The sequence below is a fragment of the Ochotona curzoniae genome, unplaced genomic scaffold, assembly GCF_017591425.1.
Source record: "Ochotona curzoniae isolate NIBS_2020 unplaced genomic scaffold, NIBS_Ocur_1.0 contig_3520, whole genome shotgun sequence".
Lineage (NCBI taxonomy): Eukaryota > Metazoa > Chordata > Mammalia > Lagomorpha > Ochotonidae > Ochotona > Ochotona curzoniae.
Window position 1 is genome coordinate 17,028,697 of NW_024465894.1, and position 11,696 is coordinate 17,040,392.

Sequence of the window (11,696 nt, forward strand, 5' to 3'; positions counted from 1 at the left end):
CTCACTGACTGCAACTGAGTGGTAGAGCCACATATAGCTGTGATTATCTCAGGGTCTTCATTCCTGGTGAACACATGACCAACTGAAAACCAGCAGTTCTGGGCCTTTAGGAGGGAAGCAGAGACACTGAGGCCAGCTAGGGCACTGTCCTTGCCACTTAGAGAAATCGGACTATGGAGTAGATAGATGACAGAGAAAGAGAGCATCCCGGAACAAGAGCGCTCCTGCGTGTGCTGCTCCCTGAAGGCCAGCAGGGTGAGGCTCACCACTGGGGGTTTACTCCTAGCTCTGAGTGTGGGACACAGTGGGTTAAGCTGCTACGTTGATGCAATGCCAGCACCTCCTGTGGGTGCTGCTGGATGAGTCCTAGACACCCCACTTCTGATGCAGCTCCCTGCTAGTTTATCTGGGAAAGTAGCAGATGACCCAAGTGTTTGTGTCTTTGTCACCCACATGGGAGATCCAGATGGATGTCTAGGCACCTAGCTTCTCCCTGGCCCAGTCCTAGTTGTTGCAGCTATTTGGAGAACAAACCCGTAGATGGAAGATTCTCTTTCTCTCTCCTTCATTACTCACTATAACTCTTTCAAATAATTTTTTAAAGAATTATTTATTGGGCCTGGCACGGTGACCTAGGAGCTAAAGTCCTCGCCTTGAACACGCCAGGATCGCATGTGGGTGCCAGTTCTAATCCTGGCAGCTCCACTTCCTGTCCAGCTCCCTGCTTGTTGCCTGGGAAAGCAGTTGAGGATGGCCCGAAGCCTTGGGATCCTGCACCCACATGGGAGACCTGGAGGAAGTTCCTGGCTCCTGGCTTCAGATTGGTGCAGCACTGACCATTGTAATCCCTTGGGGAATGAATCATCGGATGGAAGATGATTCCATCCTAAGGGTCCTACAGCTTTGTGCTATCCTCTGTTGTTTTCTCAGGCCACATGCAGGAAGCTAGATGTGAAGTGGAGCAACTGATATAAGAAGCAGTGCCCACAGGGGATTCTGACACTTGCAAGGTGAGGATTTAGCCACAAGTTACCGCACCAGGCTCCCAAATAAATCTTTAAAAAAAGAGATTAATGAGATAATTGCAATATTTTTGTCATTTTTGCATTGATATTTGTTGATTGAATCCCATATGAGTTGGGATTGTCCTATTTATCCATCAAGTAACTTTGGGTTATCTCAGACGTTTTGAATACCATGAAATAATATTCAGAATCTTTTTAAAGATCCTATGAAGAATATCTTTGTTTTAGGGATTGATCAGATGCAGCTCAGGCTGTTAGTTGCAGCTCCCCTTGTGTGGGTTGTGGCTTGAATGTCAGCTCTATTTTTAAAATCTTTCCAGTGCCACTTGGATCTGTGTGCTGTACATGCCACTCAGTGGTCGATCTGGGACCTGGGCAGTAACAGATTCTTTAGTTAGATTCTGAAAGTTTTTGTAAGGTTTTTAGAGTTTATATTTACACAGGCAAAACAGGTAGATGAACCCCTAAGTACTTATCTACACTATCAAGTTGATTTCCTAAGCTCCTCTGTGATCTCAGTACATCTTGGGGGTTCCCCTTCTTGGGACTCAATCCAGACTAAAGCCGTTGATCCAGCTGTCTCTCAAGGCTGTCCTTGCGTTTGGAACTAAGCAGTAAGTAAACAGAGAGAAAGTAAAAGCAAGAGTAGTTTGCCCTGCCCTCTTGGGACCCTCGTTCCTCTGGTTTGGAGACACGTGCCCTCCCTCTCAGCTTCAGCTCTTGCAAATGCACACCATTCTTTGTCGCTCTCATGACAGTTTCTTGGGGCTTTGGTTGCAAGCAGATGGAAAACAAACCAACCATGGGGAATTTCCCCCACTGTGGCCATGAAGAAGCGGTTTCATGCTTCTCCCCCCGCAGTTAGAGGGCTGCTCATGTTGTCACACTCTTCCCTGCATTTCCTGGTTTCAAGATGCATTGAGTCCATGAAAGGTAAACTCACATCTGCTTAGTGGTATTTCAGATTCTGGTTTTGTCCTCCAATCTGTCTGCTACCGTTTATTTTCTAGAGTTTTTTAGTACCTACTCCAGGCATTTTGTTCTGAATTTGTGGGTGTAGTGTGCTTACCCAATGTTTTATGAATCAAGCCCTAGCTCCCTGGACTTGTACAAAGTTCCTCTGGGACTAGCATTGTGGTGCAATAGTTTGAACCACCTGTTGCAAGGCCAGCATCCCAAATCAGAGTACTGGTTAAGGTCCTGGCTGCTCCACTTCCAATCCAGCTCCCTGTTAAATGCGCCTGGGAAAGCAGCAGAAGATGGGCCAGGTATTTGGGCTCTTGCTACCAATGTGGGAGACCTGGGTAGAGTTCCTGGCTCCTGGCTCCTGGTTTCAGCCTGGCTCTAGCCCAGCTAAAGAGGGGACCAGTGGAAGATCTCTCTCTCTCTCTTTCCTTTTTCCCTCCCATTCTGCCTTTAAAATGAAGAAGGAGAATATTTAAAAAACTCAAATTAAGGGCCCGGCGCGGTGGCGCAAGTGGTTAAAGGTCCTCGCCTTGCACGCCCGGGATCCCATATGGGCGCCGGTTCTAATCCCGGCAGCCCCGCTTCCCTTCCAGCTCCCTGCCTGTGGCCCGGGAAAGCAGTCGAGGACAGTCCAAAGCTTTGGGACCCTGCACCCGCGCGGGAGACCCGGAAGAGGCTCCTGGCTTCGGATTGGCATAGTATCGACCCGTTGCGCTCACTTGGGGAGTGAATCATCGGACGGAAGATCTTCCTCTCTGTCTCTCCTCTCTGTATATCCGCCTTTCCAATGAAAAAATAATAAAAATAAATCTTAAAAAAAAAAAAAAAAAACTCAAATTAAAATGAAAAACCTCTTTCCAGAAGTTAAGAGTGGGGAACAAGAAAACGTGTTCAAAATGTTAACAGTTAGGGAATCAGAGTGAAAACTATCATGGAATGTATTAATACTATTTTATTTGTCTTTTTTTAAAGATAAGAATTATAGGGCCCGACGGCCTAGCAGCTAAAGTCCTCGCCTTGAACACGCCAGGATCCCATATGGGCACCGGTTCTAATCCCAGCAGCTCCACTTCCCATCCAGCTCCCTGCTTGTGGCCTGGGAAAGCAGTCGAGGACGGCCCAAGGCTTTGGGAACCTGCACCCGCGTGGGAGACCTGGAGGAAGACGTTCCTGGTTCCCGGCTTCGGATCAGTGCAGCACTGGCCGTTGCAGTCACTTGGGGAGTGAATCATTGGACGGAAGATCTTCCTCTCTGTGTATCTGACTTTGTAATAAAAATAAATAAATCTTTTTTTAAAAAAGATAAGAATTATTTATAAAAAGACATTTAAACTCTGGGAATAACCAATGTGTTCATCAGAGAAAGTTGATAATTAAACAAAAGCATTAAGAACAACAACAGCAAAATTTATTTTCATTTAAAACCATCTCTCAGGGCACAGCGTGGTAGCCTAGTGGCTCAAGTCCTCACCTTGCACACTCAAAGATTCTGTATGGACAATGGTTTGTGTCCTAGCTCCCCGGTGGCCTGGGAAGGCAGTCAAAGATGGTCCAAAGCCTTGGGATGCTGCACCAGGAAGAAGCTCCTGGCTTCTGGCTTCAGATTGGCTCAGGTACAGCTGTTACAGCCACTTGGAAAGTGAACCAGTTGTCAGAAGATCTTTCTCTCTGTATCTCCTTCTCTCTGTATATGTGCCTTTCCAATAAAAATAAATAAATCTTAAAAAAATCTCTCTGCAGGGGAAATACTAAAAGGGCTCCTCAGAGCTTGCCTCCCTCTCCCTTCCCAGGAGGCTAAAGCAAAGGCTTGCGTTCCTCTTAGGCGGTGAACCTTGGGCATTCATGTGAGACCCATGGAGAGGTGGTTGATGCAGGAGGGCTAAGGAGGGAGTTATGGGCATGATGGCTCAATTAGCATGATGGCTAATCCTTCCCATTGCAAGTGCCGGGAGCCCATATGGGAATTCCATATGTTTGGAATCCTCATCCCTGTAGGGGCAAGAACTTGGAATGAAAATTGAGATACTTATGCCCACAACAGTGTTCTGTCTGCTATTAATCTGAGCATCTGTGGATGTGTTTGTAACTATGTTGCCCTAAATGTAATGTCTTGAAAAAACAAATCAACAGTTTTGTTCCTAAGTTTTCAATCTGAGCTGGGTCTTCAGGGGAGGCTAGTCTACATTCCATGTAGTATCACCTGGGGCAGCTCAGAACCTGGTTGGCTGAGGTCATCTGAAGGCTCTCGTGCTCACACATCTGGCAATGAATGTAGACTGTCGCTGGGACCTGAGCCAAGGCTACTAGCTGTTGTCTTTGTCAGTTCCTGTGTAGACGGATTGTTTAAACAATAGGCATCCAGTTCTCATAGTTCTGGAAGCTGGGTAGTCCGAGATGAAGGTGCTGGAAGAATCCATGCTTGGTCTCACTCTTCTTTCTGGCCTGCAGATGGCTCTGTTCTCACTGCGTCTTCCGACAGCAGAGGAAGGACGTTCTGGTGCCTCTTCTTCCTCCTCCTTTCTTCTTCAAGATTTGTTTATTTGAAACACAGAGTTACAGAGAGAGAGACACACACACACACACAAAGGTCTTCCAACCACTAGTTTGCCCCCTGAATGATCACAACCAGCAACTTAGGCTGGACCGTACAGAAACCAGAAGTCTATACATCCGTCCACATCTTCCTTGTGGGTGCAGGGGCCTATGTACTTTGGCCATCTTTTGCCGCTTTCCCAGACACATTCGCAGGGAGCTGGAGCAGAAGTAACCAAAAATATACCCGTATGGGATACTAGCATTACAGGCAACAGCTTAACCTGCTGTACCACAGTGTTGACCCTCCTTTTCCTCTTTCACAAAAGCAGAAAACAAGAGCTGGCTTTGTGATAGAACAGGTTAATCCACTTCTGATCCAGCTGCCTGGGAATGTGCCAGGGAAAGCAGTGGAGGATGGCCCAAGGACCTAAGCCCCTGCCGCTCACTTGGGAGACCTGGAAGAAGCTACTGACTCCTGTCTTGGACTGGCCCAGTTCCAGCAGGTACAGCCATCTGGGGAATGAATCACTGGATGGAAGATCTCTGTCTCTCCCTCTGTGTATGTAACTCAAGTAAATAAATCTTTTTTTTAACAAGCACTAAACCAAGCCTAGGCTCAGCCCTCATGACCTCATCTAAACCTAACCACCTGCGTTGGTTCCCACCTCTTAAATGCCACTGCATTTCAATGATGGGACTCCACTAGAGGATTTTGGAGGTGGGCCCAGACATTCAAGCCAAACCAACCAGAGCTTCTGTGTGTGCCTTCTTCATGGCAGCATGGCAGCAGGTTGCAATAGGTAGGGTCTGAAGTGGAAGCTGGAACAAATTTTATGACCCAGTCTTGGAAGTCACATAGAATTACTTCTTCCATGGTCAACTACTTTTCTTCACCCCTCAGATGAGAGAAAAGGGAAGGCAGTGTCCAAATCACATCTTTCACAAGAGCAGGTGGGGGTGGTTGCACTGCCCACACAGTCAGACACAGGACTTAAGCAATTGCTGAAACATGAAGGTACCTCCAAAACACTTGCTAAATGGCAGTGTGCCAAGCTCCTCATTGACCTTCTCCCTTCCCTCCCTTAGAAACTCCTGCCCTATTAGGCACCACCTGAGGAGGTGATATCCTGGCTTAGTAGGGACCCTGGGAACCTATTCCAGCTTAGGGCCAAAATCCATCATTGATGTTACTCTGTTAACGGTTGAATCTCTTGCGTGTCACCTCTGGCATTGAGAATCCCCTTCCTGGCAGGCTCCCCTCCTGGCAGGGGTCTGAAGACAGCCTGCATGCCCCACCTAAGGCACATGGTTTTACTGCCCAGGGTGACCCTGTCCTCCTCATCCTACCCTGTCCCCCTCATCCTCACCCTGTCCTTGCTCTCTCATTATCCTATAGCCCTGCCTTCCCCAGGACGTGCCCTCCATAGGGAAGCCTGGGGTAGGAGACGTTGGCCCACCTGCCTCTCTCCCTTTGGGACTCCTACCCTTTTCCCTTGGTGGAACGTCTCCGTCCCATCCTCATTTCCCCAAGGTCACTGCTTTACGACTCTTTCCTTGTGATTGTGACACATGTAGAAACAGATGCTAGCATGTTCCTGAGGCAGAAATCTAAAAATACTATCCTTGGACCTAGTGTGGTGGCCTAGCGGCCAAAGTCCTTGCCCTGAATGCACCGGGATCCCATATGGGCGCTGGTTCTAATCCCAGCAGCTCCACTTCCCATCCAGCACCCTACTTGTAGCCTTGGAGGGTAATCGAGGATGGCACAGGGCCTTGGGACCCTGTGCCACATGGGAGACCTGGAGGAGGTTCCGGAATTCTGGCTTTGGATTGGTGCAGCACCGGCCATTACAGTCACTTGGGGAGTGAATCATCGGACAGAAGATCTTCCTCTCTGTCTCTCCTGTCTATATCCACCTTTCCAATAAAAATAAAATAAATCTTTATAAAAAAGCTTTATTTATTAGCGAGCGAGAGAGAGAGAGATCCCTTAATCCTCTAATTCACTTCTCAATGATCCACGCAGCTCCCTGCTGGAGGCTGAAGCTTGGGGTCAAGATCTCAGTCCTGGTGTCCCACGTGGGTCTCTGGGGCCTAGCTAATTGACCCATCACTGATGCCCCTAAGGGTGTGAATGAACAGGAAGCTGGAGTCAGGAGCCGGAGGTGGGGGCTCTGATATGAGGTGAGGACATCCCCCTGAGATTGGCGGTTCTTATTTCCCATCACCCCCTCCTCAGCTCCCATGTCCCCTGCCCCCTTCTCACTGCCTAGCCTCCCACATCTGTGTCATGTTTTCTTAGCACTTATCCATCACTCTCGGATACATTTTTATGTGTAGGCTTGTTGTTTTAAGCTCCCTGACCAAGAACCAGGCCTCCATAAGACCTGCTCATTGTATGACTTTCCTGCTACACTCCAAGGAGGGTGCTTTCCAGAATCATTCATAGAAGATGAAATCAAATGATGAGGTTTTTTTTTCTTTTTGATGCAACAATTTTGAAATCCATATATAATATTTTTACAATATATATTTTCCATGGGTTAGGTTCCTGGCCTCTGCCCCAGCCTCGGCTATTGCAGGCGTTTGGGAAATAAACCAGCAGAAGAGAACTCTGTTTCTACCACTTAAATACATAACTAAAATAAATATAAACAATCAATAGGAAAGTTAAGGGGAGTGAGCAAACAAGCTATCTGGCCAGACTGTCTTCTACAAACTCCTTCCAGCAGCTACCCGGTGATCTAAGGGTAAACCCAGCCCCCTCTGGGGCCAGCCAGGGTGTGCCAACCCGACCTCTGCTTCTCCATCCACCTGCCTTCCCCCTCGCCCCGCTGCACCCCTGGCACCCCATTGCTCCTGGATCACCCCACCCTGCTGCCACCTCAAGGTGTTTGCCTTCAGCTGACCCTTCTGCCTGGAGGGTTTGTCCTACAAACATTATGTGGCTGAATCCTTCTCATGTTTAGTCTGCTCTGTGAGGGTCTGATCAGATACATGCGAACACATGAACACACCTGTGTTTGTCATGCACACACCCTCCACGTCAGACACCTGAGATGCTGGGCTGAGGCCTCGGCCCACACCGTCCTGCAGCTGGAGTGGCAGAGCAGAACCGCCAGATGTTTCCCAAGCTGGTGCTGCTTCCTCCCCGCAGGCAGGCCCAGAAGGGATGGACCAGGGAGAGAAAAGCCTGGTACTGACTGCAAAACCTCCTGGACTCTGGACTGGAATCACTTTAAAAACCAATCAACAGGCCCATCCCATATGGGCGTCAGTTTAAGTCCTGGCTGCTCCACTTCTGGTCCAACTCCTGCCAATGCACCTGGGAAAGCAGTACAGGATGGCCTGGGTGGCCCGAGTCCTTGGGCCTCTGCATCCATGATGGAGATCCAGCAGAAGCTCCTGGACTCCTGGTTTCAAACCAGCTTGGCCCTGGCTGGTCCATTTGGGAAGTGAACTAGTGGATGGACGATCTGTCTCTCCTTCTTTCTGTAACTCTGCCTTTCCTTTTTTTTTTTTTTAATGATAAATAAATCTTTTTTAAAAAGAATCAGTTAATGACTGCCTGGGACAAAGTGAACATCTACCTGTCCAAGCAGGGGACTTTGGCCTCATGTGTTAAGTCAAACTGCTCACCCAGCTATGTAGGAATCCCCAGTGTGACCATGGGCACTGCTGCCCTGGCAGTGTGCGCATTGCACACTCACACTCATGTGCACAAACTCACGGGCACACATGCACCCATCACCTACACGGGCAGACCGGTCCTGACTAGTCTGCACTTCTCTCCTGCCTCCAAAGCTTTATGGCCCGTGTTGCTGCCCCTGGCCTGACCCCTGTGTCAGGCTCTCAGTTATCCCTGCAGGGAGCCGAGGCTGTGCAGTGAAGGCCTCTGGAAAGCTTCCCCACCATCCCTGCTTAGCGGCACCCCCACACCATCCCTGAGCCTGCTTTGTGCTCCTTGCAAGGCCCTGGTCACGTCTCATGCTTGTGCTTGGCATGCTATATTCCCATGGTTCTGTGTGGTGCCACAGCAGGGGCTGGCTGCCAACCCCAGGACGGTCTTGGAGAGCTTAGTGGACCAGGTGCCTCCAGGTGACCAGTTCCTCAACCCTGAGCAAGTCAAGAGGGACCAAGGGCAGGAAAGAGTGGCCTGGAAGACTTACTGAATTCAAGAGAAAGCCAGAGCCCTCCCCTGATTTACTCTCAGATTGCCTGGGCCAAGCCAAAGCCAGGAGCCGGGCACCTGTCTCCCACATGGGTGGCAGGGGCCTGGGTCTTAGAGACAGCAGTACTGCCTCCCAGCAGGAGCCAGGACCAGAATTTGACCCTCTGCTACAGGATGCAAGCATCCCAAGTAGAGCTAATTGCTCCTGGAGGAGAGGAAAATGAGGCTGAATCCCTAGTTTGGCATTGTAGTACCCCAATTGTCCTGCTGGGTCCTCTACCTTGGCTGGGCTCAGTCCCCCTGGGTCTGACCAGCTTCACCCTCCAATGTGGGGTTCCTGAGTAGCCTCTTGATGTGCTGAGCTCAGCTCTGCACCTGCCACATGCACTTCTCAGCCTGGCCCACTTCTGAGACCCTCAAACAATAGGAATATTGGGTACACCGCTGTTAGGCCCATTTTCCAGGTGGGGAAAACAAGGCACAGGGTGATCATGTAGCATGTCTGAAGTGGCAAGCTGGGCTCTGAAGACAGGCTGGCTCCGAGTCTCTGTTAGCTGCTGTCCTCCTATGGGCGGTAGGGCACTGCCAAGGAATTAGCTCAATAGTACGATCTGTGCCAGCTTACAGAGTGTCGCTGAGCCAGACCTCAGTCCGCACTGTGCCATGAGTGGGCTGTGTGCTCCAGGACTGGCGTGACTCTTTCAGTTCTGCTTCTCCATATGCACAGGGGGACTGACACCTGCCCTACCCCCACCCGAGGGTCTGTGACCAGGGTGAAATGAGATGGTACAGGTGGCACGAAAGCCACAGCTTGGCATGCAGCCCGTACTCAGTGAATGACAGCTGGCACTGCTGCTGCCAGCCACAAATCATCCATTCATTGTAGAGCACTCCCTCAACAGGTGCACACGAATGTTTGTGAACGAACAAGTAAATGGCCGGTTGGCGTTATTAACAACAACCCCCCGCTGTTGAGCACCTGCTCTGTACCAGGCGTTGGGCTGGGCCCCAGGGTCCTCTTGGGGAGCTCCCTGCCCACCTATCACACTTGCTGGGGCCTTCCCTTGGCCCCTACTTCCTGTAACCCTTGATCTACTCCCTCCCAGGGAGCTTGGTGCTACTCCCAGCAGAGCCAGGAGCCCTGGATTGCAGTGTTTGCCTCTGTGACCATGGCTTCCTGAAGCCTCCAGCCTGCCTTTCTCTCAGCGTCCACTCAAAATTTAATGAGATTGAGGCCTTGCCAACCCAGAGACCCAAGGTAGTGGTGGTTTGGGGGGCTCCTGCCCTGTGTACAAAGCTTCCGCCAGTGCAGCCCTGAGCTATGAGGCTTTCGTGAGCTCACCACTCCTTCCCTGTCCAGCTCCACACTGCGCCTCAGCCACAGGGAAGAGAGGGATGCACAGGCAGAGATAGAACACGGCAGCACACAAAGCCAGAGGGCGTTTCTAGCTGTGGGAGAGCCTGGGGCGTGGTCTTTGGTTTGGGGTTCGAGACTAGAGTTTTTTGCTGCAGTAAGAGAGGGAGAGGATGTAAGGTAGGGAGATGGAGTATGGGGAAGGTGGGGAGTTTTTCCACTGAAGGGATTGCCTCACTGGGGAATCTCAGAGTCCCATTCCTGGCCCCTGTGGCTGCACCAAGACCAGCATGAGGCCAGGCTCAGGGAATTCCCCAAGGAGTGTGTGCATTCTGTGTGCAGTGCCTGTGTGGGCACGTGTCTATGTGTGCATGTTCGTGTGTGCTCGTAAATTTGCAGTGCCTGCGTGTGTGCAGGTCTGGGCGAGGGGAGGGACTCTCACGACTCCAAGGATGGCTGAAGCCAGTGAAACGGACAGGGTCTTCCCACTGCAGGGGCCAGAAGACCACCTGTAATCAGCTGAGACAACAGAGCAGTCATGTCTGGCACCAGGAGGCAGGAGGACAGCACTCATGATGTCACCAGTGACCCAGGATCCTGCACATGTCGCCTGCGTCACCCCAGCATGTTGCAGAGGTCCTCCTCCTAGAATGGCGTAAAGGAGGACATGGCAGGCAGGATAGAGGGATTGGTGGGAGGGACTTCCTCATTCCTACCCTCGTCTTAGGACTTAGAACTTTCCAGGACATCCTTAGCTGGCACGTCCAGGTTTCTCCCCAGGATGGGACCTGCAGCTTCTCAGGCCAGACAATGGTCTACACTGGGAGGGAGACAGCAGGAGGGTGTGAGCTGGCGAGGTGTCCAGAGGAGCCAGTTGCTTCTAACAAGAATTGCGCTCCGGAGAGCAGCTGCCCGTGGCTCCCGTGAGCAGGGGCTCTGCTCATCAACCACCTCTCCAGGTGAGGGTTTTCAACCCTGTTTTACTGCCGAGAAAACTGAAGCTTTGAAGGCAGGGTGAGGAAGCAAAACTTGTCTCATGCTGGATCTGGCCAAGATGGGGAGCAAAGGCAAGGGTACCCACTGTGAGCAGAGCCTGGCACCTGCTGCATCCCCCTGGTGCCCCTCCCGGAGATGTCCCCATCCCTATAAGCCCAGCAGCTGTGCCTGTGTCACCCACTGCACATGGCAGATGACAAGCAGAGCCGTGGGGGCGGGCACTCGGTCCAGATGCAGTGCAAGATGCCATGGGTGTGCCTGGGTTCGATTCCTGACTCAGGCTCCGGATTCCAGCTTCTGGCCATGCAGACTTTGTTAGGTCGACTAGCTAGAGCTGAGCCCTTCTGGGGGCAACCTGGATTGAGCTAGGGGAATGAGCTGGCTCAGGGGAGTGCTCTGCCTTTCCAAGTAAAAGATACTGGCTGCAGGTGGAAGGAAGGCTGCTCAATGGGCTGGCCTCCCCAGCTGAGCCCAATTCAATCACCCCGGGGCCGCAGAAGCAGAAGAGGAGGGGAAGAGGTCAGTGTGGTGTAGGGTGGGAAGGACTCAAAGCTGCAGCAGCGCCTGGGTGTCAGGAGAGCTGGGCCGTGGATGGAGTGGGCACTGCCAGGGCTCGCAGCAAGGCATGAGGCTCTGCTGCCGCCACTGG